General features: G+C 38.6%; 1 protein-coding gene across 1 annotated transcript in view; it reads right to left on the bottom strand.

Annotated features, from left to right (window-relative positions):
* RAP1GDS1 (Rap1 GTPase-GDP dissociation stimulator 1) overlaps positions 1-27,971 on the bottom strand; it is a 218,129-nt gene that overhangs the window by 73,301 nt on the left and 116,857 nt on the right. The window lies entirely within an intron of this gene.

Here is a 27,971-nt window from a genome sequence, read left to right as displayed (position 1 = left end):
GTATGCAAATATATCTTAAATAGATTCAGAAGATTTGTTGTTTTTTCTTTTTTTTTTTTCTTTTGCTGTTCTGAAAAGAACAAAGCCTTACAGTTTGAGATGACACTGATAGGGATATTCAGAGAGGAAGAGCTGTAGTGTTCCAGCAGGCTCTCACCATGCAATCACACAAGGCTTCCTGACTTCTGCCATTTCACAGTTGCCCCGAACCTGTCATTTAGGGAAGAAGCTGCAGATGCTTGTCTTCCAGTACAAAACCCCCATTGTTTTCTTGTGATCATCTCCTGCTTACCTTTCTGTCTCTTCCTCTCTTTTTACAGAAGCTCTTTCCAGCAGGCTTATTACTGCACAGGCTGCATTAGATTCTCAAGAGATAAAAACTCATCAGATAAAAACAACACAAGGAATCTTTTTGGCTCAGTGTCAGGGAAACATGAATAAGCAGATGCAAGCAATATGCAAGGTCACGTGAAAGCTCACATTAGTTGGCAAGCTCTAAGGGGGCAAGATCAGGATGGTAAAGGTAAAAATAAGGCTAATATTCCCTATGGCACAGCTGCTCAGTAATCTGGTATCAGGTCGTGAGTTTGTGAGGCATCAAGTCAGAAGTTTAACAGAAGTGTCAACTATTTTGTTGATGACCCCAAGCACAGGGAGTCGCTCATACTTACACCTGGCTTAGCGGATTGCTTTCAGAAGAATTAGCTCTCTTATCTGGACAGAAAGCCCTGAATCCCACAGACCTTAATCCCATATATCCTAATGATACAAACTGATAAATCAGGAAGCGGAGTCTCGCAAGAGCTGTCAGTCCTGTCTGGCCCATTCCACCTACTGTTGCATTTTGTTTTCCCGATGACTATTCCTGTACAAACACTCACAAAAATGAGGTGATTTAAATACCGTAACAGCCTGTGTGCTTTTGGTGGCACAGCACTACTATCTGTTGCAAACATTTGCTATCTCCTGCACAGGCATTTTTACAGAGAAAAAGAGTCAGAAACTAACATAAGTGAATGCTTTAATATTCCATTTCATTTCATTGTACTCTTTCTTTTATGAGACCTTTTCTGTGACTCATTCCTGGTTTTGATCACAGTTTCGATCTTCTGTTTTATACAGAAGAACTGTTTTATACAGAAGAACCGTTTTTTCATCTTGTAAAAATTTGGTAGTTGATCAGGGGTCAGGGTCACAGGAATGAAACAGGCTGAGCAGATAAGTTCAAGCAGTTCTGCTATTACAGGGATGGTGGCTGTATCAGCCTCAGAGCCTTTTGAGTCTGTTTAACTGCCTCTCAGGAAACAGTGAGACATCAAACTGAGAAGAAGGAATGATGGCATTTTATGGGTCTCCTTCTCTTATAATGGCATAAATGTCTTAAATTTTTAAGTGTGTACATGGACTAGACATCAGAAATTACCTAATTTTCTTGTGTGGACGTTAACTTCCTATGATTTCAGTACAAACCAACCTATATGGAAAACGCACCACTGACTCACCACAGTTGTTTTTGACAAAAAGTGTATTCTGATGTTGTATTATTTGAGAACCTAGGAACTGACACAAAGTTCAGACACGTAATCCATTTAGGCCAGCATCCAGCTCCCAAGCTATCCTTACCCCACGCTCTTCACTTCCCTTCCGATACTATCTGTGTTTCTGCTCTAATGCAGACCCTACGCCACCAGCAGAGCACTCCATGCACAACCATTTACAGTGGTGCCTGAAGAGCCTGTGGTATATAACACCTATATACCTATAGTATATAGAAGTATATACTTCTATATACTTCTAAGGTATGTAGAAGTATATACTTCTATATACTTCTAAGGTATATAGAAGTACAACACCTACTTCACAAGTCATTGCCCCAACCTTGATAACCTCCTACAGGGGGTGGGGGGAGTGAGGAGAAGGGGGGGTGGTGGTCTGTTGATCCTGAAGCTGCCTAAAGAGTAGGCATATTTGGCCTGAATTACTTTTTGCAGCAGGAAGCCCAGCAACTGGTGAGATCTGTAGCATGCTTTTGGTCTTTAATGACCCCAGTTGCCCTTTCCCGAAAGAAAGTAGAGACGACTGGCCCAAAATTATCAGAGCCCATTAGTTCCCAGGACGTTGAATAAGCTGGCAGGAATGCACAGGATGGGTCCTTCTTAGATTCATAGATTCATAGATTTCTAGGTTGGAAAAGACCTTAGAGATCATCGAGTCCAACCATCCCTAATCCCCATTAAACCATATCCTCAAGTAGATCATCCACCCTATTCTTAAACACATCCAGGGATGGGGACTCAACCACCTCCCTGGGCAGCCTATTCCAGTGGCTGACAACCCTTTCAGAGAAGAAATACTTCCTAACATCCAACCCGAATCTCCCCTGACTAAGCTTATACCCATTTCCCCTTGTTCTATCACCCATCACTAATGTAAAGAGCCCTTCCCCTACCTCCCCACCCTCTTTTCTCAAGTATTTGTAGGCTGTAATCAGGTCTCACCTCAGCCTCCTCTTCTCCAGGCTAAACAGCCCCAACTCCCTCAGCCGCTCCTCATAAGTTTTATTTTCCAGCCCCTTGACCAGTTTAGTCGCCCTTCTTTGGACTCGCTCCAGGAGCTCAATATCTCTCTTAAAGCGAGGGGCCCAAAACTGGACACAATATTCCAAGTGCGGCCTCACTGTGCCGAGTACAGGGGCAGGATCACTTCCCTGCTCCTGCTGGTCACACTATTCTTGATACACGCCAGTATCCCATTGGCCTTTTTGGCCACCTGGGCACACTGCTGGCTCATATCAAGCCGATAGTCAACCAACACCCCAAGGTCCTTCTCCACCAGGCAGCTCTCCAGCCACTCTTCCCCGAGCCTATAGTGATGCTTTGGGTTTTTACGCCCCAAGTGAAGGACTCTGCACTTGGCCTTATTAAAGCTCATGCCATTGGCCTCAGCCCAACAATCCAGTCTGTTCAAATCCCTCTGAAGGGCCTCCCTACCCTCGAGCAGATCGACACAGCCTCCCAGCTTGTTGTCGTCCGCAAATTTACTGAGGGTACATTCAATTCCCTCATCCAGGTCATTGATAAAGATGTTAAACAGAACTGGACCCAGCACTGAGCCCTGAATCAAGATTTTCTTGAATCTATATAAGGAAAAGCTAAGATGCTTCCCCTTGGACAACTTGTCAGAAGATACCATACAACATTTTATCTACCTAGACATACAAAATACCCAAAATATACACGGTTTATTGAGGACAAAAGAAATTTGTCTCTCATTGCCAAAAAATATTTCCTCCCCTCCTTTCTTTGCAGCAGCTGCCCTCAAGTGCTCCCAAGCATACAGTGTTTTGTGTCAAACCACCAAATCTGTCATTAGCAATGACTCTGTGTTCTTAGCCCAGCCAGTTTTGAAACTTGGCATCTGATCAGGAGGTAGATATATGCTGTCAGAGGCCGGTGGTAAAGAATTAATTTTTGATAGGTAATGCCAGGAGAAACTTAGCTGGCTATTGTCTCCTAAAAATAATAGAAGTAACGGTGCTCCTCTTATAGCAGAGATAGTCCAGTGTGATTCAATGGATTCCCACAGCATTTTACTCAAGAATGACAGATGGGCCTGGCTGAGAGCAGGTCCCTGCAAATGCAGCGTTTTACACACTGCCAGGACACAGCTGGGACAACCCCGACGCGAACCACATCCAGCCTACTCACAGACTGGATTAGCAATTGCCTGGCACAGACAGGAGATGGATCTGCATGTGCTATGTGAACCTGTGCTCTATTTTGCTTTTCTGCTACACAACGGCATTGCACGCCAAAGCTGGCCACCTGAGAATTACAGACTGTTTTGCAGGTGTTCAGTCAGCAATGTCAGAAAAGGATCTACAGGCACAGAGAAACACATCTCCGAAAGCTGACAAACAGGCACGGGTGCTGTAGCCCTGCTGGTTATATCTGCAGGTGGCTCTTTTCACTTAGCATCGTTTGAACAAGACGCTTTTGGCTGCACTGGTGCTCTTGTACGTAACCTTTCCAAGCAACAACCCGCTAAGGTATTCCTCCTTGGTCCTTAGAGATGTTCCTTCTGTGAGTTATGCCACCAGTGGAATGGTCAGTCTGAAGCACCCCTGTTCCCTTAAGCCTCTGGAGGGACACAGCATCTCTCCAGGGCATGTGGGTGTAGCATGAGCCACAGGGTGCTGGTTCTGCTCTGCTGCCATGCAAGATGTGTGCTGGCAGCCTGGGGCTATCTCCAGCAGAAGGTCATCCAAACTGCCTGAGGATGCACAACCAGGAGACCTGGTAAGGACAGACCAGACCAAATGGTCTATGACAATTCAAATATCAACAGCTTTGTTGGGAAACGAACAGCAAATAGAAAATTATTTTGCCACTGAAAATCATTAGTATGCACTCACATTTTTAATACTGCATACAACTCTAGGCGCCTCATGCTGAAAATGACATGCTTCAAAACTAGAAAAGGCACAGATATGGCTGAGTAAAGGTAAGAATCTAATCTGCAAGAAGTTAAATAGGTGAGAACTCTTCATTCTGAAAAAAAGATGACAGGAAAAACATGATCTAGATGTATAGAATCATGAATAGGACTAAAGTAACAAAAAGAAAGCTAATATTTACTGTTTCTCCTAAAACAACTGGAATACCAAAATGAAATTATCAAGCAACACACTTAAAGAGAACAAAGTATATTTTCACATCACATGTAATTAAAGTGTGGAGCTGTTAGGAGGCTGAGACTATAAACAGATTCATTTAATTTATTCAATTAGAAAAAAAAATATGAGGAAACTAAAGTCCATGCATGGCTATTAATACTACGATATGCGTAAACTTCTGGATCAGAAAGTTCCTAAACATCAGATTACTGGAAGTTGGGAGAATACCACCCTGTACTTGCCCATCTCCTGCCCCTGCCCTGCCCAGTGTCTTCCCAGACACCAGCTACCGGTCATTCACTGTCAGGAATAGGACAATTGGGTGCACTGACTTTTGGGTACAGGTGGGCCATGTGGCATTTGCATTGTCACATTGCGCCTCAGTTCTCTGGTTCACCAAGAAAAGAAGATGGCCAAACAAATCTCCCCAGATGTGTTTGGACCTTACTGGGCCATCAGTTTGGATCCAGCAAGCTGGAAAAGATTTTGGGTTCTGTGTTTTTTCCACAGTCAGTAACGTAATTCCTGTGTTGTCATCTGCATCTTTGGTGCTGAACAGGTCCTGAGGCTGATCCTGACCCTAAACCACATTAATACTTAACTCCATGAATCCTGACATCTTGAACAGGAAGGAACTTCTTGTTGTTGTTGTTTTTTGTTTTAAACAGAAATCCTGCTTGTTTCTTTCTGTCCTACCATGTTCATTGAGATGGGTTAACTTTTTTTTTTCCCCCAACCAATTTTACTAGTTCTAGGGAAATACTGATAGATCATTAACTGCAGGGCTCTTGCTGCAACCTCTTTTTAACTTAGGTACATTTGCTCTACTTTTCTAGCATAGTAACTAATTTTAATGAGAGTGCCTATTTTTGCTAACAGTTCAGCTGCTTCATTCTTAAACACTTTCTGAATCTTAGATATATACCATCTGGTCTTAGAGACTTGTTACTCTTTCATTTATCCATTTGCTTCAGCATCTGTTCTTCTGACACCTCAGTCTCTCATGGAGCATCATTTTTATTACCTGAAAATACTGACACGCTATGACTCACTGCCACCTGAGCAATAAGGTACCTAATTATTTCTAGTAATTATCAGGTCAGTCAATACATGGTAACAACTACTTAGCTCGTATTTAAAATCAGAATAGAAACCTAAACAAAGCAGCAGCAGCCAGCATTCAGTTCACTTGGAATCTCTTGCCAATGCAAAATTTTCATTTTGCTGTAGAATTCTGCTTAATTTTAAGCAATATGAGTGGTGTGGTGTTTGTGTGTGGTTTTTTTTTTTACTACTTCTAAACTCCCTCAATAACATGTCCACAAGTAGAATTAGAAGGATCAACCCTAAAGATAACCAGAAACACAGATTCACTAAAATGGCTTTTTTCTTGTTTTCAGTTTTGTTTTTTGCCTTGGGGAAATTCAGGATCTTTTAAAATAATTTTGCATATGATTTTTACTGTAGTCACAGATAAACTAAAGATATTAATACAAACATATTTACACTATTGCAAGGTATATTGATCTGTAGCTTCTGTAAGGACCGAAGAAACTGATCAAAATTCAGTGAAATCAACATAACAACTTTTACTGATTTACAAAAAGCCCTAAAAAGTCTTGCTCAAAGTAGGTCCTAAAAGAAGGATGAAATAGATTTTTTTCATAAAAAAAAAAAATATATTGTTTGATAAAGAGAATCTGTACTGGACTAACTTCATTTAAAAATCAGTTAATGATAGAGTAGTTATTTCAACTAAAGAAGACATATGGTTCTTAGTTTATGGAAAGATCTTTTCTGATACTCTATTACTAGTGTAGTAGAAAAAAGATGGCTATATACATATACAAGATGGCTATCAATTTGTAAAGGATTACAATTGACAAACAAATGCACATTTTATTTTTCATATAGTTTTATTTTCTTCAGGTGCCTGATCTTCACTGAGTCACATTATGAAAACCCAGGAGACATGCAGGGTATAACAGAAAATACTAATTGGGACTTTGATAGACAAAAGCCTTTTAAATTCTCACTGGATCCTTAGTGAGCAAGAAACACACATCATCATCTTCAATCAAAACTGAATCTACTTCGGTGGCTTTATTCAATGCTCCATTATAAAACTGATAATAAAGAATCTAAGATGCCTGTTTTATCCTAAGTGATGTGTTGTATCAAGTCAGTCAATTTCAGAGAAAAATGGTTTGGGTGCTAAATGGAAGAAAAACGTCTTATTGTCTCTACCATAAGTAAAACATAATTTTCCTCTGTGTCCTCTGGTTTCATTCTCACATGTTCATATGACTGTCTTTATAAATATATTAATTTCATAAATTCATGCGTATCACAGTTAATTTCTTCAGTCACCCTACAGAACAGATCTTACCCTTTTTCCTTCCTTTTTAGAAAGTTTTTAGGGACAATCTTTAAGTGATTTCTCTCACCAAATTACTATTCAGAGTACTTGCATTCCTGGAAAGCTGCATCAAAATTTCGAATCTAGAGGAAAATCAAAGTTCATTGCAGCAATTTTCCTGTATGGTGAAAATGGCTAAGGCAGGGCAGGGCACCTGCCCTATGTCCTTACAAAACAGAAATGTCCTTTGACACTTCAGCTACTGCCAGCAATAATACAGAAAGAACAGCTGCAAGATAGTGAAAAGCCTAACTGTAGCATCTTGGGAGTTTCTGTAGTTCTTACCTGCCCACTTAGGTTATGTGGAGTCTCTAAACCTCTTCCAAGGACATCTGAACAGGCAATATAGCCAAGAAGTAGCAATCTTACTAAACTTCTTACTGTATTTAGATGAAAAAAGTACCAACTCATCTCCCTGGTGAAGAGATCACACCATCATCAGAAATAACAGCTCAGGCATAGATGTATGTCAAAACCAGAAAAAAATTGTAAAATGTATATCACAACCTAAGCCTTCAAACACTGACTCCTGTTAAGGCTCAACTTTTTTATATCCTGAGAATACAGCTAATGCGGGAGACAAATACCTGGTCATCACAGAGTATGTAGATTTTTCTTGCTCTGTGCAACTGTCTAACAAAAACGCAATGTTATTTAATAGATAAAATGTTCTCACATTGACAGATTGTGTCAAAACCTATGCTACTAGCCATGCTGTGTAGAAGCACCGAGGCAAGGGGCACTGCTGCCTCTAGACAAATGCACTGAACAGGTTGTTTAGAAAAAAGAAGGGAAACAGTCAATTAAGTATTTGAAAGCACATTCTAAGTGCACCATTGCACACCTCTGCTTGCTGAGCTTCATGGGTGTTAATGCTCCTCTTTCCTCCTGCCTCTCGTAGGTCTGATCGGTGGCAATATATGTGACAGCTCATGTGAAGAATACTTGGGAACTGAAGCTCAAGCTGCAGGTATCCTTTCTCTGAGCACTGCTGGTCTTCCTATCTGTCCCTGCTGAAGGACAAGAGAGTGGCCACCAAGAAGTGAGTAGGTTTCTTCCACGATTTAAGCTACTACAGGCTGCAATGAACCAGCTTTATGAAAGAGCCAACCAGAGTTGGCCACTGTATATAGCCATGGCTCACCCAGTTCACAAGAGACAACAGCCGCCTCTTTCTGTTGTCAGCTAGATTCTGACTTTTTAGCCCAAACTATGGAAATGAATTGTTCGGTTTGCTGGCCTCCCATGCCAGCTCCCAACAACAGTTAAAATTATGCAATTCCCAGGTCATCAGTTGTCACAATATTATCATGTGTTAGCTGGTATTCCTTTAAAGAGAATACTTTCAGTGGGTCTCAAATACCAGGTTTCATTTCTCAACATACATTTTTCTAGCCCTCACAATTGGAAGAAAAACAGTAACTTGAAAATTTAAACTAGATATTACAAGAATAAACAGAAACAACCCAAAGGCTTATCCTTCACAAAATAATGACTTTTTAAGTCAATCTCAATGATTTTTTTCATGTTTTGCTCATCATTCAGTACTCTCGAATTTCATTGAGGGTGTTTTTTTTTTTTCCACAGTTATACACATACTTGTCACAGTTTTCTTAAGTTGGTTAGTTTTAAACAAATACTATTACTAATGTAATCCCCCAAATAAGTAAAATATATCTGTGCAAAAGTTGCATGTATTCCAGGTTATAAGATCTCCATATTCCTTTGTCTTAGAGGTAGGCGTGTATACACACAAACATGTATAGTATATACATACACAACTGCAAACAAAAAATTGCTAGAGTGATATTAGGTTGCATAGTCAAGTATTAAAATCACAGAAAGTTCCAGAATTCAATCAACCCACATATATTTGACCGTGTAAAATATTTGCCATACAATAAGTGCATGCCAAGATGTACACATGACGAATACTGTTTTTTCCAAAGGACCCCTATCTCTTTCAGGACAAATGACAAATGTTCTGTCAATGAACAGCTACTTAGTGTCTTCTCTTATCCTCCTTCTTGGCATGTGGTTCAGTCTTATTTACCAGATACTATTAAAAAATCCTGTTCTGAAGGATTACTTCCTTTCTCATTGGCAATTATAAAGTTAGTATCATTACATTATGTCATAGTGTTTCGAAGATATTAATGTGCGTGTTTTCACAGGATATTTATAAGGTAAGATGGAATCAATATACTATGTGAGTGAATGGGAGAACTGAAACATGGAAAACTTAAGGTCTAAAGTATTTGTGTGGTAATTTGGGGTTTCCAACATGAGATAGCTCCTGATTTTCAGGTTCCAGAGCTACTGTACATTCTGGATTCCTTTGGAGTCTTCAGATGCAGATACGAATTATCCTCAGCACTTCCATAAAGCAGACCACAACACATCATGGGTATGTATCAAGAAAGCATGAGATCAGAGAAGGGATTACCAGGGATATATTTGGTTTAAAAAATTGCCTACCATATTTTCCCACAGAAACCATGTGTCAGGGGGGAGAGGAGGATCCAGTTCTTTGTGGGAACATTCAACTATTAACTGTCAGACGAATTCTTCTCTACACATGCTCACCCCTCCTTAATTTATGACATGACTTTCAAGTACTGCAACACAAGAGGTAGGGTCCTTGAGGCAACAGAAGGGTCTCTGTCACCAGATTATCCTGGCTTACTGCCCACCCTATGCACGGAATGAAAAAAATTCTGCAGGGAAAAACAACAGGACCAAAATAGTCTCTTAAATGACTACTGATGTTTCAGACAATAGTCCAAACCTGTTTCTTGCTAATGCTAAAATAAAAACCCACCAAGCAAATGAAAATGGAGAGCCTAAACCAGACATTTGGCATAGAATATAGCTTTTCCTGAAAAGTCAGTAAATGACTGAAACAGGATTTTGTAAATAAAGTGGTAACCTTAACAACAATCAGTGCTATCATTCCCTACAATGATATATTACATTAAATAGACAACCATGCAGAGCAGGAGTATAGAAAAGAAAAGCTTATGTGTGCATGCACACACACACGCAACTAGCAGGGCTTGCATCTCTTTATTGACTTTTTTTTTTCATTTGTGTTTGATTTTTAATTATGTTCTTTTGTTCTTTCTTTTCCCTTCCTTTTCTGCCCCCTCCAGATGCTTTCTGCCTGAAGCATTTTTAATCTAGCAAGCAAGAGACACTTTGTCAAGTCAAGATAGCAAGAACAGAGAACAGGTGATAGGAAACAAACAGAAGAAAATTAATCTACAGAAATAGTACAGTCTAGAAACAGCACATTTAAAACCGTTAGCGCTCTCAGCTTAATCTTTTCTTTGGTATGATCTTCACCTATGCTACTGCGTATAACCTTTTCTGACCATACCTACTCAAAAAGTCTTGATCCTAATGTGAGTTAACTGACTACAGATGGCAAATGCTAAACTAGACACTACACAAATGAGTAAGAGGAAAACACTTTCCTAAAGTGATTTGCATTTTCCTTTAAATTATTTCCCTTACTGTGTTTGAACAAACATTAATTTAATATGTAAATTATAATATTAAAACAAATACTTATTTTTTTCCTTGCATAATTTAATGGGGCTCCCAATTTTCTATACTTTTTCCAAGTTCTGTACAAAATATGGCTTGCTAAGCAACAAATAAAACATTCATGCAATGCCAGAAGTTAGTCTGAATGCACATTTGCAGGATGCTATAATACAGGACAATGATTTAGATTTGAAGTATACATTCCTAATCTATATAGTAAGGTTAATCTACTGTTAGCCTTTTCAAAAAACAAGTTAAAATTACTTTTTCCTCTTCTAATGATACTGCGCTCATCATATTCTTCTACAGGTAAGGTAAGCTTTAATAAAAATAAATCAATACATAAATAAATAAATGAAAATCAGGCAATCCAAGGCTGAGGATACAAAGTGCCAGGATTGGCAACAGTACTGAAGAAGCTGCTGAGAAAAACTCTCACTGACTTTAACAAGCTCTGGATCTGGTCTTTGGCCAACACTATGCAAGTAAGTACATATAAATTATACAATGTAAGTCCACAGTACAATATCTATCACAATGATACTGATGCTACCAGTTTGAGTTATTGAATAAATACGGGATCTGATTCTGTGCAAAGCCCTCAAGCTCATCTTTCACCAGCAACAGCGAGAATTTTGCCTGAATAAGATACTCAGGCTCAAAATTACTACTGCTAACTCTAATTCTATGTCACATGAGTGTTCATGAAGCCTCGGCTAAGTCAGATGTTATGAAATACTAATCTGTAACACAGCACGTTTCTAGCTATCATGAGTTCCCTGAAAGCCTTGAATATGGAAAGGAAGCACTTAAAAGGCACAGGGCTAATGAGGAGTCCACAGTGTGCTACAGATTTTGTTTCTTTGCTTCTTAAGCTGTCTAGTTTGAAGGTCATCCTGCGATTTACCAGAGACATTGGAGATTTTCAATTTTCAGACATTTCTTACTGGTAATAAACCCATGATGATGTCAGAAAAGGAGGATTCACATAAATTTACACGGCTTTGTATGTTTACCTGAGTCCTTAAATGGAAATATGACATCACTACTGTCAGTGGTTATTGATGTCAGAAATCAAGGTTATTTTAATACTTAGTTAACTTTTTTGTTCTTTCTTATAATAATACTTTATTTAAGTCTCTTTATTGAAACCCCTGTTTCTAAATTTTGTGTTCAATATGACCACTAATTGTGTATATAAAACCATCTTTTAAAAATTCACTCAAAAGTGGTGATATTTAAATTACCATACATCTATCTCCCATCTCTTCATACTCACCTTACAGAAATTACAACCTCTGAAGCAGTCAACATCTTTACATTAAGGGAAAGTATTTGTGTAATTTTGTGTAGTAGGAAAAAACACCAAGCTTTCTGACACATTCTCTACAAGCACTTCAAATATAGTAAGTTGAGAAATGAAATCTCAGCCCTTGTCCTGTTGAGTGTTAATAAAATTCCATCTGGTCACTTAGGAGCTGTGCCAACATTACCACACAAGGAGCCTTTGAGCCATTTGAATGCTCAAGAGTCATTTGACAGCTTTTTTATTTACCTTTTTTTTTTTTTTTTTGTCAAATACACACCTAATAGTGTACAGATGGCTAGGTTCTAACAAGTTTACTTGCATGTAAACTTGAAACTAACCTTGAAAGGAAACTGCTGAGGTTTTGCTTTGGGTTGTTGCTTGGGTTTATATATTTTTTCTAACATTTAGGATTGTTCAGTCTACTGCTGCTCCAAGTTCCATATTAGGCAAATATAAAGTGAAAGTGAAAACCTGGTGCCTAGTTGTTCTAAAACTGCAAACATTGTAAGAATCTGCTCAGGGCCAACGGAATGGCAGTAGGTAGAGGGAGTTAAAGTCACAGGAGGATAGTAAGTTGAAGAAATGCTCAGTGACACAAATCTTCACTGGGGAAACAAATCTCAAGATCCACCCTAAGCAATGAGACAGATTTCAGCAACAGATGAGTGCTACGCTCAGTATGTACTAAGGGTATATCTATTAGCACCAAAATCAGTTACAGATCTATTCTCTAGTTGCTGTGCTGAAATATGTGTATTTAAGAGAGAAAAATAAATTCTACACTGTAATTTATATTCAAATTTGCCTTGGCAAACCAAAATTGGTTTGCCAAAAAACTCCACCTCCAATTAAAAAAACATTCTGTGCAACCTGCTCTAGCTTCAAAGTTAGCCCAGGCTGGCACAGGAGGCTGTATTAAGTGACCTCCAATGTCTCTAAAGACACTGTTGTTTGTGTGATACTATGAGTCTATCTGATAAGGTTGTACCCATCATAAACACATAGCACTGAATTGCTTCGCCTGGTCTATAGCCTTTAACACAAAACAGCTACTAAAATTAAGCACAGTAATAGCCAAATTATCAGGGAGGATATGAAACATCGCAGGACCGGCAGAAGTAATCTAGGTGATGCACTTCTGCACTATATAGAGTCAGAAGAGACAGGTAAAACGATACTAAATGCTCTATCAGACTCTCAGCTAGAGGATCAACTGCCTGGGATGTGAGAAATACAGTGAGATGAAAACACTATTTCAGTTATAAGAAGTGGTTTAGTAAGACACCCTCCTCATTCCTATCCCTTAACACCTTTTAACCGAATGAAGTATAAAATCTGTAAATTAATGGGATTAATTTATATCTTAAATCTCTGTAGTGTAAGCAGTCAGAAAACAGATAAGGACCTGATTCTGTCACTACTTATCTGTGAGTAACTTTTTCATTCTTACTGTAGTATTTTTATAATTAGTCTTTCATGTGTGCATTAAACACTTGGGGGTCCTAACATGTAATGAGATACTAAAGGGAATAAAACTGTAAAAATAGAGACTATTTTTATTGTTGTTCTAATTAATTTGTGGGCAATTCAACAAAATGGAGTTTTGGAAAGGATCTGAACAGAACGATCTTTGCTTTGACATTCTCTTTCAACTCCTGGTTGAGGACTTAATTAAAACTATCTATTCCAATCAGCAAAGCTGTAACATACATGATTAGGACCCAAAGAGTGATCTACGACAGAAAATAAAACAGGCCTGAGAAGGGGAAAAACAGTGATCTAGGAAAAGCTGTGAAGCTTTAAGGAAAGGCTATAAAAGACCTAATAACAGAACACAACAATTTTTCTACACATGTTCTATCGTTACTCAGTGCTACATTTTTAAAGGTATCTTGGCACCTTAAATGAAGTTGTCATTGGAAATTAACAACTTACGTAATCTGTTTTTGTGTTCCTGGCCTGAAATCTGAAATTTTTATCAGTTAATAACTTTTCTTTGTTTTGCTACTGTCTTTTTGCATGTAATTATGGGATACAAATTCTACCTGCCTGCAAACACATACTCTAGAAGGAAGTCTGGACCTTGAGCATCTTTCTGAATGGTAAGCCCTTTAAAAATTCTTAAAATATGGAGACTTCAATTTCCCAATCCTTTTGCAAGCTAAGAAACTGCTTTGCTTTTGCTGGATCTTCAAGCAGCTAGTTTTAAATTCAACATTGATCAGAGCACTCTAACAACCCATTTTCTCCTGGTCCCACTATTGACTTGAGTTTCTCCGTGGCAGTTGCTACCATGGTGTCCTGTGCTGAAACAGCTCCCTTAGCATGTTAGATGTGTGAGAAACCTCTGATGCTTGACACAGAACATTACTCTAGACATAGAAATACTGAGGGCTTGCACAACGCACTTCAACGAAACCTCAGCAAGGTGAGTAAATACTTACCCTGATATAATTATAAATGTCACTTTGTATTCTATTCTTCTACATTTCATATAGGATACAAATATAAAATAACACATCTATCACTGGTAAAATAAAGCTTACGCAAAAAGTAGTTATAAATGAAGTTAGCTTAGCTGTTCCAAATTAAAAAGACATAAGACATTCTGTTATGCAACAACACTCAATGCAAGTTCCATTTTCCTTCTTGACAACAAGATACAGATCCTAAACCAGATGATCTACTACACTTGTCCCCACAGTTATCTTTTTAAGGAATCAAGCAGTTTTCCCCCAATTCTCTATCCCAGCAGAAGGTTGAGAGTTGCAACCTCTGCATCTTGTCAGACTGGAGGACTTCACAATGATGTCCCAAAGGGTACATATTCCTTAGATTTGAAGTCTTAACGGTGGTTTATGCTGTTCTCCAGAGAACTTCCAAAATTTGCTTTTAATTTGTTTTTATTTTACTTTCCCCAAAATTACAAAAAAAAAAAAAAACCACTTTTAATTACAAGCTACATGATAATTATAAACTGTGCATGAAATCTTTCAGCCCTTAAAATACAGTTTGAATGCGATGTGTGTGCAAACAAGTTCATAATGAAAGCGACCTGCCATTTGTGCTCTTGTTTGGTTTTCAGTGAAAGTTTGCTAGAAAGAGATCGGTTGCAAATCTTAACACGTGACTCTAAACCCCTTTATTTACAAATGTCTTACAATTAAAAATTCATATGATGGTAAGTACTTGTTTGCCTGTATTCTCCTACTAAAGTTACTCTTGGCAAAACATTTTTGTCCCAAGGAAAGAAAGGCGGGAAAGACTATCACGCAAGAATGCATCTTTCCTCCTGAAAACACAATTGTTAAAACCTGTAATTCAAAAATGTCCTTTAACCACAGAAGGGCTGATAGAAGTGTGAGTCTCCTCATGCCTTGGAGAAAGAGACTTTTAATATTCTGTAATGTCAATGAAGAACACGAAGGAAATTAAGTCAACCCTGGAAAGCACTGCTTCTTGGCTGGTGAAACTGCCTGATGCCACTAATTCTTCAATTAACAGTTTAGCACAGATTACTAAAATGGCTCCAAATCAACAATATGCACTTTGTAGGTAGATTGTGGTGCCCACATATTATAAATTGAAGACTGAGTTGTCAGTATCATTCATCCATAAGCTTTCAGGGCCAAAACATACTCTAGAGTTTGTTTTTAAAGGTATCATGTACTGCCTTAAACCTGGTGTTACTAAAATTAGTAGACATCTGTGGTTAATCCCTCTAGTGATAAATATTTACTTATTCATGCAGTTATTTGTTCTCATTTAAGAATGCATAGGATGTAGAGCATCAGTAAAAACACTGCAGTGATAGAATCAGCTCAGATGCTCTCTAGAGGAAAAGGATTCAACTGAGTTTTCATGTAAGACTGACATAAAACTGCGTAATCAGATGGCAAAACTAAAATGGTGCACAAAATGCTTCATATAACCCTATTTTAAAGAAAGACTTCCACAAAACCACGAGTATTCTGCATGACTGCTGCAGTTGTAAGTCATCATTAACCTCTGCACAGCATTTAAGAGCTTTATTTAGCAAAAATTGTACAACAGTGACAGTGCAGTAAACATGACACTGATGTTCTGAGGCAGCACGTATGCACAGCTCGGTAAATCATAATCCAAATGTTATAGGCCTCAAGTATTACTTCAAACCACTGTGACGAACATTTGAATAACTGAGAAGATGCAATATGTATCCACTGAAAATACGTTTTTGGAGAGAGAAAATCTGACAGTGCAAATCAGGGGGAAAAAAATCTCCAAAAGAAAAGGTGACTTTATATGTTTTAAATCTCATGACTCAATTAAACTATTAAACTCCCATTCTGCAATTAGCTGTGTTTGGACAACATCCCAAAACCAAAAGAAATGCTCCCAAGACGTGTATTTGTAGGAAGCTCAATAAAAAAGGCAACCAAGGTGATTGGTTGTTGGTTGGGTTTTTTTTCCAAAAGAAATAAATTTTTAAAAGACAAAAGATTTCTGCAAAATGCCACTTGTTACATTAAATTGCAAGTCATTTGTTTCCCCCACAAGCAAGATCTGAGTGTGCTGCAAAGTGGAGGAGTGCTTTACTTCCACTGCTTAATAACCATCTCTCAGACTAAGTAGAGAGTCGTATTAACATAAACTGAGAAGAGTCAGGCTCTGCATACAATCTGCAGGTCTCAAGAACAGAGGGCAGAGCTAATAGCAGATGGGGAAGACAAACAAGTCCTCGGGATGCGTTTCACAAGGGATGCAAGGTTCTGTGACAACTGGCTACAGCTGCAAACGTTATGGCCCCCGAATCAAGAATGTCCACTGTACTCTCAAAGACATTTCTATCTCTGATGACCAACCAGATCTTGACTTACCCTTAAATCACAAGGGAGAAAAAAAATAAATGAGATTGATACACAGAGATGACTCTACGAAGCCTACCTCCCATGGTCCCATTCACCTGTCACCAAATTCTAGAGAAATTTAACCTTTTTTTCCTTTGAAGTTCCACATGCATTCAGCTTAAACCCAAATCCAGAACTCTCCTAGTCCTCTCAGGCAGCTTAATAACTAAATTCATGTATTAGCCTAATCGAGAGCTCTGAAGGAGCTACTCTTCTTGGCCCCTCTTTGAGTGTGCCCAATGCACACAGTCAACATAGGAATTCTTGGAGAAAGGCACCAGCATCCAACAGAAAGTAGATGGCAAAAATGTGTAATTGCCTTTTGCATATTAGCCTAAACATGAAAATAAACCAAACACTATCCTCTACCTGAAAGGATTTAAACACAATTTCCCAGAAACATAATCGAATAAGATTTTTATATTTTTCATGTGGGGATTGAAATACCTTCTACCTCTTTTGTTGAGATATATTTTATATTAAGCAGTCATTACATAAAACAAATGAGCAGTCACAGGAAAAAGTGTTGGAACTAAACACCTCCACCTTCTAAAAAACATGCCTTGACTGATAGGCTATGAACGCAGACCACTATTAGGTCTGGTTTTCTGCTGTTTGAGGGCATAGCTTCAATTTCAGGCAGAAAATTGCCTGGACTATTCTCCTTTCTGTGTAAACATGTGCCTATCCCAAGGAAGGTCAAGGTGGTAACCCAGTTGAGCATCTTCCTCCATTCACACTGGAAAAGAAGGAGGAATGAAAGTTCAGACTTTCCTAGAAAAGGTGAAGGCATCCACCTCTAAGAAATAATTCCAGGCCCTGGGCTTAAAGCACAAGTTGTGCTGATCAGAAAATAGTATGCATATTAATTATGGGTGGTTTCCTGCTGAGCTCGGTAGTTGACTGTACTCTGAACTCTCCAGGCATTGTTTAGAGAGCCAAAACTCCTGGCTCAGGTTTCTGAACGCAACACTGGGAACTAGCACCTAAAATCCAGAGCATGCCTGGACGCTCTGCCTCTAAACACGCATCTACAGAGAAACTTCTACTGCAGTAAGTATTTCAGGATACTCGTGTTATTTATTTTATGCCACTTTGAATCATTGTCTTGGAGAATTGTATTACTGTTAACTGCTGCTGTGCTGTTACACTGGTCTATGTCAGTAAACTACCTAACAGATAGAATCTTAGAAGGACTGAGCTACCGATCGACTGCCAGTCCTTTTGTCGTTAGAGCTGAAAGACACATTGATACTTCAGAAGGCAGAGACACAGAACACAGAAGTCAACACCCAGCATGATTTTCTGACAGGTGATTTCCTGACCAGCTCCTGCATGTAACAGGGATGCTACACAGCCTTTAGCATAACTGAGCACACTGAGGAGTTAATTACGGACTGCTCAACAGTCAAGAGACACTAAGAACAGTCTGTCAATAGCAAAAAAAACTCCAACAATGTGCCCTAGCCCGTCCTTCACCAGGAATCTTGCACCAACATTAAGGAACAGCACAGTCCTCTCTGTGTCGTATCTTTACAGTGTTTGTGCCAAGGAAATTCCTCTTGGTCAGCACATATAACTCCCACAAATGCCAGCCACAAAGGGACCACAGTTGAGGAAAGAATTTCTCCTATTAAGTTCCTCAATTATAATTATTCCCTTGAAAGTGGAAGGAAGGGGAAGTGCCGAAAAGAATAGTTTAGAAGCCGTCACACGTTACAGGGGGAAAGCTTAGAGACACACTTCATGGAGTAAACGTGGATTATGCAGAAGCCAAAAAGCTGCTGTTGATTTTAACTACTGTTAATATGCTGAGGTTTTAATGAAATGGGAGGAAAATACCAGGATGCTTCTGTATCAGCAGGCATAGATCAGTGCAGCTTTGTTGCTGGCCATATTCCATCTGCTTCCAGAAGATGTATATAAGAATAAAAATTATCAGGTTTAGTATCCTTCCTCTCCATTTTATTAAAACACAAAAGCCTCATATGGAATGTTATTGAGGTAACACTAATACAGTCAGCAATTAATCCTTAAAGCAACATTTATCATGAAAATCGCTAATGTTTCAGCTATAAGCACAAGATAAAAAGAAGTCTTTCTCCTTTCTCATGTCCCACTGAATAGGCAGCTAGGCACAATGAGAATAACCCAAAGCATCAATGCAGGCTGGGAACAAACTGCTGAAAAGACCCAGGGGTTACAGTGGATGCCAAGTAACACATGAGGCAGCAGCGTGATCTCAAGGTAAATAAAGAAAACTGTATATTGGCTATATTAGGAGCATGGCCAGCAGATCAAGGCTTTGCTTGATGCCCAGCAAGGATTTGTGTGTCCCAAAATTCTTTGTCTGGTTCCAGGTGTCCCAGATCAAGAAGGATACTGAAAAACTGGTGAGAGTCTAGGACAGGGCTACCAAGATGGGCACGTGCCACAACACATGACATGTAAGGGGAGGTTGGGGACTTACGTAGCCTGGTAAAGAGGAGGCTAAGGTGGGCCTGCAGCTATGTGAAGGGACGTTACAAAGACTATGGAAGCTTCAAGCAGCAGCTAGACAAAGTCACAGTTGACCTGGTTCTAGTGTTGGCAACAGTACTGCTTCAAAATCCTTCCAAATCCTTACAAATTCTGTATTTCTTCTGTGATTCCATGAATCTGTTCAAATTTCAGCCCAAAATACCTTTGCTGTTTCTACCACAGGGCTTATTACAGTGCCTCCAAGTAGGACATCCTTATTACAGGTACATCTAAGTCTTGCTGTGTGACAAAACGTAACTGCTTGGTGTTACTAAAAATTAGCAGAGAACAGATTGGAAAAAAACCTGATCTGACTATTCCTGCTATCTAACTCTAAGGTAACATACCTTTTCTTTTTCTTTCCAAACAGTAAGTACCCTTTTGTTCTACAAAACGTAGCAGTTTTGGGGTCAAGAAGAAAAATCCTCAAACACAGGTAAGAGAGAACTCCTCTGTATGCGTAAAATTATTTCCTTTCTCTTGCTAACATATTGTTAATTTTTACTGTGAGATTCTTGTCTTGCATTTACTCAACAGTGTATGTATTCTTGGTACTGCTTGAATTCTCACATATGAGAAGACAGATGTGACTGTAAAATATCACAGAGGCTAAGTCTTACTATTGGGAAACAGTAACTTGTTGAGCATGATGCAAAGTTATCTTGATTTGGCAAGTTCTTCATAGTACTCCAGAAGGATCTGAGCACAATTTGAAGAACAGAGAAGGTGGACTCCCTTTCCCTGCGGTCTTCAGTTGTAAAGGCAAACAAAGAGAGCTTGAATGAACCTTGCTTTCTGTAGCAATATTTTAATACTGAGGAAAGATTATTAATTACTTCTATCTCTGAAAGAAAACAAAAAGGATTAAAAATGTGACTTCCGGTTAAAAAAAAAAAATCTCAAAATTCATGAGGTTAGAGTGTACATGACACAAATGGAATATAAGTACCACAGAGGCAATTTTGTGAACTGTTTACTAGTACAACTACTCCACATTCCTATCAAAATAAGTGTTTCAGAACTTCCTAGCCTATTGTTAGATTATATGTATATAATGAGATAATTATCAAAATATCCAGAAACTTTACATTTTGAGGTGAATAAGGAGTTGTGGTCTGAACACTGGCTTTCGGAAATGCTGATTTTAACTCCAGTTGTCATTATGACACCTTTTGCACCTTGATATCTCTTTTAATGGTTCAGTGTCATGCTAGAAAACCACATTTTAGGAGCAAATGTTTTCACATATATTGAACCAATATCTCTTTTGCACAGCATGCCTTTCATTTGTTAGGCCACTTGTTTACTTTCAGGTTTCAGAGTTCAAGGTAAAAATCTAGTTTTCACTTATTTCCTATTTCTCTGTCTAGGTCAATACCAGCCTTCTGCAATACACTAACTTTAAATCCTGCATGAGACTGGGAGTAGAGAGGAAGACAAGTTTTCACAATGTACTCTCTTGGTCTTGTTTTCACTGTTTTAAAGAAACAGACTGCGGTGGGCGGGCCACTAAATTTGAGTTTGGTTTTATTTCCCTGCTTCACTTTTCATGTAGTTGAACATAACATTATCTTCACTCTCTCACTTAAAAGGCTATTTAGATGAATTAATGTGTATAGATCCTCCTGAAGAGGATTTTTTTCAATGCTAGAGCTCAGTGCTCTTATCTTTTCAGTAACTGTCTGTCACTCATGGCCAGCACATCTACCTTTTCTTTCTAATGCAGAAGTCAGATTTCCTCATCTATGTCTGACATCATGATACACTAGACTGACTAGTCTTTTGAGAATACAACTCCTAATTTTCTTGTGCTGCAAATTCTCCACTATACGAAACATCTGCAGCTTTTTCTAGCTTCCACAGTTGTGAGTCACTGTAGCCTCAAAACTGTATGCAGATCTTAAAAACATTAATTCTACTAAACCATGATGAGTATTTAAAAAAGAGACTTCTTCACGTCATCTCAAATATGAAGGCACCATGGGCATCATTTTGTTACCCATCACTTTATTACCCATTATCCTATGGTCATTTATGCCCAGGCAGAATATAAAAGCTACGATTTGGGCCAAATTACATCCTTAAATCAAATTTGCAGTCACTTTATGCGTAATAGAGGGCAACTGGGAACTGAGGCCATAATCTGACTACACAGAGGCTTCAGCAGCAAAGCTGGTTTCAACAGATTACCTTTTCTAAATGCTCTGCAACCAGGTCACTTAAAGCACTGCAATACAGCATCATTTAAAACTACAACACACACTTAAACCTGGCACTCCATAGAGTTTGCTGTATTCAATTTAAAGAAGTCATGTCTCAGCACTGAAAAAAAAGTTTTACTTTCATTAAATTAATGCCTCTCTATAAACTCTGTGTTGAGCTATGGGATTTTTCATGCCAAAGCAACCAGACTTTCTTGTCTGATGGTTTTACGTTACCCTTAGATTCTATTAGACGAAGCAGCAGAAACCTCTACAATGACAAGATTCAAATGATATGCTGAATTCTGGAGACAAATTAGTTCCACAAATACAGAGCAGAATAGCATGCTCATGTAAACAAGCAGAATTTGGCTTCTAAACTGGCCTGATCCTCTGAAGGTGTTAGAAAATAACATGCCACATGATCAAAGCCTAAGAAGTACTGAATCTGCTACTGTTATGTAAATACAATAACCATAGTGACCATCAAAACCTATTCTGATTGTTCTTTGAGAGGCCAACAATTAAGTCTTAAACCAAAAACTGTTAAAGCAAAAGTATTTTAATTCCAAACTGTAACCAAAATCAGAAGAGGCCTGTTACGTTACAACAGCTGCTTTTGCAAGAAGTACATGAGTCTGGGGAGAAGAAATAAGGAAAAAAATGAGGAACTTGCAGGAATTCCTGAATTTTCAAGTTTGATATCTAATCCTTGATGTTAGAGTTACATTTCTGCCTGCCCAAACATAGCCTAATCTTAATCCACAAGCAGGCTCCTTGGCGTATTTCTGACTGTAAGAAATAAATTTCTGGTAATGGGAAAAAAATTAATAGACTCATCTATTTATTTCTTAAGACATAAAAGAGAGTCAAACAGAAAAGCCTGTGTTTCAAAAAACCTGCCAAAGATTAAGTCATTTTGTAAAATGTGCCTATTAACCAGCTTTCAAAAAAACCCAGCAAGTTCTTTATGTACAGCCAAAAATGCTCTTTTGCTGATGACCATTTCTGATTTCAGAAAAGAAAGCAGTTTATTTTAAATAGTTGCTGAAGTATGCTGGCTTCCGAGTGACATCTTGCATTTGTGACCATTGAAGTACAGAAAACTGTTCAGAATCAGAAAAGTCAAGTAGGCTAAAAACAATTCAGAAGTCCACAGCTGTTGCTTTTTATCAGAAAGCCTATTTAATATCAATTTAAAGGGAAAAAAAAAAAAGTGAAACAGGCCACCCCTTGCTAACTTGACGTGATGTATTATCTAGGGCATTTCTCTCTCCAGCCATCTGTTTTGAACTGGGTACCTGCACTGAACTCAGATTTTCTGTTCACAAGAGAACTCTAGTCTCTTCCAGAGACTTTATAAGAAGTCTTAAATTCTACCTTGTTCTCAACAGCCAAGAAAAGAATTGTAATATGCCTTCACCCTCCTCATAAAGGGAGAAGTTATGACCTTCATAAAGATAAACAGGCACTTCAGATGATTTCTAGGATGAAGATGCATTCTGAAGAAGTATATTGAATTTTGTTTCTTTCTACCATTCTTGCCTTCGGAGCATTAGGTGTCCACACTATTAATATGTGTCATTAGAAGCATAATGTGTGGTAGTCTTGCAAAGAGGGATTCCTAACACTTTCTGGGAATATCAGAAAGCATCAAAAGTCATAATCTAATGGCTACAAAGCTGAGTTTCTGAAACAGATTTCTGAAAACATATTTTTTTTCTTTTTTCCTGTGCTGCTACAAGGTAGAACAAAGGTCACATGTACATTAACAGCTTATGACACCATGCTTACTATTCCTTTTACAGGAGGATATTCTAATATGCTGCTCTCCATGTTAAACTGGTGTGTGTATATATATATAGAGGCATATAATTCCATCAATTTTTAAGAAGTATCGAGTTCACTAAATCATTTTCTTTTTCATAGGATATAGTTCTTTCTTCATTTAGCAAGTTACTTCAGATGCTATGTGTTAGTATAGCATCATACCTATGAATAAAAGGTATTTTAACAGTGCTTCTGATGGTCAAAATTGGTCTAATTTCTGCCATTATTTCCCACAAGTGTATAAACTGGAGAGCCGATACTACTACATCTTGAAAGGATGGAGTGATGCATGCCATTGTACACGGTTTCACCAAAACAGGACAGTTTAAACCCTACTACAGCTGAGTCAGAAAAGCAGGATCCCAATGACTTCAGCAGCACTCAGTGTAGGCTTTGCGTGGGTACAAGAATGCTGTATAAATATCATTTACATGAATAGGGCCCAATTCTATACAATTTCTTTCCTATGAGATACATTCTTTCATATATTCTCAATGATTGTACATTAGGCAAAACCAAAGCCTGATTCTAAACTGGTTGTAAATAACTGATATTTAACTAAAAAGAAGAAAAAAATCACTTCAGTTCTTGAAATTAGAAAGCGGAGCACCACTTTTTTCAATTCTTTCCCTAACAAAGATAGTGGAGAGGGTAGATGATGGAAGAACTGTCAGATATTTAATTAATAAAAACAGAACCAGAAGAGGTAAGAGCACAGGAGATGAAAGGAAAGACAGAAAAGAACAGACAACTGGAGGAGGTAGAGAGGAGGAAGACATTATAGAACACCGGGCAATGAAATAAAGAAGCGTGAAGGAATAGGATGGCTGTGGAAGAGAATGGAAAGAGTAAGAAAAGATTCCTAGGTTAAAATAGAAAAGACTTGAAGAAAATAAGTACATTGTAACATCAGATAGAGAAACGTGGGTTTTGCCTGGAAAGTGCACTATGTATTTTTGGCACTGCTGCACATAAATGTATTGATTAGCATCTCTGATTGGACTGAAGTACTATCTCGCTGTAAATGGGTGATAGAATTTTTATCGCGAAGGTTTTAAAAAGAAAAAAAACAACCAACAAAACTTGAATCTGCTTTGTTCCTGTCAGCAATCCCTTACATACATGTTCCACCTCTACTCCTCAACTACCAACATTTCCCTGCTTTTCCCCTAATCCCATATGGCAGGAGCCAGTATGTCTACACATTCTCCCTGAGCTTAGTGGAGAACCAGGTAGGAAAGGGGACTGCCCAATAGGTTTTGCAGGATGAGAGCAAATGTATTTGTACAAAGCCTATTAATAGATTTCAAAATTCATTTAATCATACCAGACATTTTTACAATGAATGTGTTCACAGACCAGTGTTCTGTTGTGGTTGGCCTTATTTCCCCCCCCTCAGAACAATATCCTGATAATAAAATCAATTCAACACATAAGCACGGGAGAGAAAAGAGGAAAAATAATGGCTATTAACTACTTAGGGGAGAGGGAAAAAAAAGAGAGAGAGAAAAGTATGCGTGGAAATACCTCATAACTGTTCATTGCTGCTGCCACTCCTCTTGATGGTTACGTTCACTCACTGCATTTCCTCTTAAATTGCTCACTGAAATTCATGAGGGGTGCCTTAGCTATTTGTACAACAGGGTCCTAACATGACCAGTAATCCAGTGAGTTCCAGTGTGCACATCGGGAGATTGTCTGAGGAAGCAGTCAAGAGACAGGAAGATGCTATTACCAAGTACACCAGACTTGGAAGACTGACTTCAGTCAGTTCCTCCAGAGGCCCAGGACAGGCAAGTCAAACATTCTGTGGACAGGGAAGATTTAGATAAGAAAGATGTGTACAATTCTGCTTTGGTTTTAAAACTCTTTTCTCTTCACATGCTTTGTTCCTGCTGTCAAGATAAAACAGCATTTTGATTTAAGGAAGTCATTCCAAAGCCTTCATGTAGCACAGGCAGCTATTTGGCAGTACTGAACTCAAGTTATGCCTGCAGGGTACTGGGTGCTGTCAACTGTGAGCACGATGGGACTTCTCCATTGAGCAGGGATACAGGAATGAACTTAGCAAGGCTAGAGAAGGGAAGAGGTGTGCTACTAGCCCTGTAAAGAGTGACACATACTTGTAAGGTTGCATTTAAGGCCAGAAATGCTGAAATAGTCCCATTAATTTAGGTCACTGGATTGTCTTGTCCAACATCAAAGACAGAAAGCGTTTCTAAATATGCTCCCAAGAGGAATTCCTAGCTGCCAGAGAGCAGCCCACCCTCAGCAACAACGCAGAGCTCCCCAGCCAAACACTCCACTTATTTGCCCTAGAAACCATCAAGGCTTGCAGGTGTTCACATTGCACAGTTTTTGATATTTATGTTAAATAGCTAAGCTAGCAGAATTTTCCACTTCCAGCCACAAAATTCTGTTGTCACAGAATTAATCCATATGGTTCAATGCAATTTTCGATTCTAGTCTGGGTATAATTAAAGGTAAATGAGGTAGAACAGAGTTTGTAAAGTGCTGGCTACGAGGAAGTTTGCTTCTAACTCTAGACCTCTTCACTGTATGGAAGACAGAAGAACGAGTGCTCTGTTATATCTGGGGCTTTTTTTGGATGGGTGTATTCTAGAGTTAAAGACATTTACTGAAAGGTGAAGAATGCGATAAAGATAAGGTTTTCAACTGCAGGGTTTGTGCCCTGATGATCCCATATTAGTGTTTCAGGAAGGTCATAAAAATGTACAAGTGGTTGACAGTGGATATGCAAACTCAAGACTACCAGGAGAGGCTGAGCTGTTACCTCCACAGGCCTCCCAAACACTAGCCTGCTCCCCACAGGCTCCTTGGCAGCCCTGACAAATTTCTCCAAAGTTTTGTTCAAACCTCATCATCTCACCCATCCTATGCTGCTTAGCTGCTCTCCTCCACAAATCTCAGTCTTCTCACTCAGTCTCCATCTCTGTCTTATAATTTCCGTATTACTCTCTGTCCAGCCTTCCTCCCAAGTACATTTGCAGAGCACAGGCAGTAAGCCTGAAAGAAAGGCTGCTATTCACCATGTGAATTTAAGCACCTGCTTAACTGGATTTAATGAGATACTGAAATGACTTCTCAAATCCAAGTCAACTGATAGGAAGGGTCAACAAAACAAATAAAATCTATACACAAATTTTGCATATTTCTTCAAAATTATTGTGTCCATCAGGTTGGTAAGTATCAGTGGAGGGAACCAACTAATGAACTTCAACAACACTGATTAATTTTCATGAATGTCCGTGAGCTATCACTAACACAAGGAATAGCTTGTGTTTTCATAAAAGCTCAGAACTGATTTATGCCTCAGATGTTCCTATAATACATGACCAGGAAGTAGTAAGCTTGAAGAGCTGTGAAATATGAGGAAAAGGGGACCTAATATTGAAATGGATCACTTAAAATATTTCCTTTGCAAAGTGTGATTTTTTTTTTAAATTTCCCTGATTTTTAAATGTGTAAATGTGATTTTTATAAGAGATTTGTATCTAACCTGGAAATGAAAAGCACAAAATGAAAGCACTTCATTTATTTCAAACTGCAAATTTTAACACAACTCTGTACAGGCATCTACATTGTCTCGATTCATGCATATTTTGAACCCCAGTTACTTCAGACACACGCACGTTTATTCTCTGACATTTCTTATCAGAATTTGTGAAGATGTATCTGAAAGTGCTTCAAGTCAGAAATATCTCCAAGACACATGCCTTGCCAGCGCACACTTACACTTGTACAGTTAAGGAATGCTGTATTTATTTGCAGGTCTCAAAGCATCCTGCACTAAATTCTATCCTCTATCTGGAGTTGAATGAACAGCAGTTATCTGGTTCACAGATTTGACAAATTCTTCTGAGTGTCTGCCAACTTTGTAATCTACTTGAACTACAGCTTAAGAACAGTATGAGATCACCAGGGTTTCTGCACAACTTCAAAGCTCCCTGAACTAGAACTGTGGAACTCTGAGGCTGAACAAACGTCGCCAGGCTGTGTGCACAGCTTTGAGGTTCCTTGAACCACAGCCATTTGTTTCCAAGAGTTTACAAATTCTATTAGGCATATCTGGAGCGCACGTAAATTCTAATACACATCAGCTATTTTTTGCACTGGAAGGAACTTCAACATTCAGAAGTCCGTGGCTTTTAACTATGATTTTACTCTACTAAAACAAATTTGGTTTCACTGCCATTATAATAAAATTTGTAAATAGAAACAATTTGCTAGACCATATTTAACAAAAAAAAGCCCTGGAAGATTGTCCTTGCAGTGAAAGCTACTACTTATAAAATCCCTTGCAAGGAAAAGTTCCTTGTCTAATTAAAATTCAAACTGTCACAAAAAATTTTCTCCGTTAGCTGGAGAACATACATCAACATTTTAAGACTCCTAATTTCCAGAGGTTTAAAATAGATGAGGAACTACATCTGATACGGAGATAAGTTAGAATCTTAAACATAATGCCTCCAACAGTATCAAGACAGCAGGGATGCTCGTTTTCTTGGACACACAGCATGTGAACAGACTCAGGTGGACTAGTCAACAGTGTGTTTTC

This window comes from Tauraco erythrolophus, chromosome 5 (genome assembly GCF_009769465.1).
Source record: "Tauraco erythrolophus isolate bTauEry1 chromosome 5, bTauEry1.pri, whole genome shotgun sequence".
Taxonomy (NCBI): domain Eukaryota; kingdom Metazoa; phylum Chordata; class Aves; order Musophagiformes; family Musophagidae; genus Tauraco; species Tauraco erythrolophus.
The sequence above is the reverse complement of the archived record's forward strand: the minus strand, read 5'-3'. Positions and strand labels throughout refer to the sequence as shown.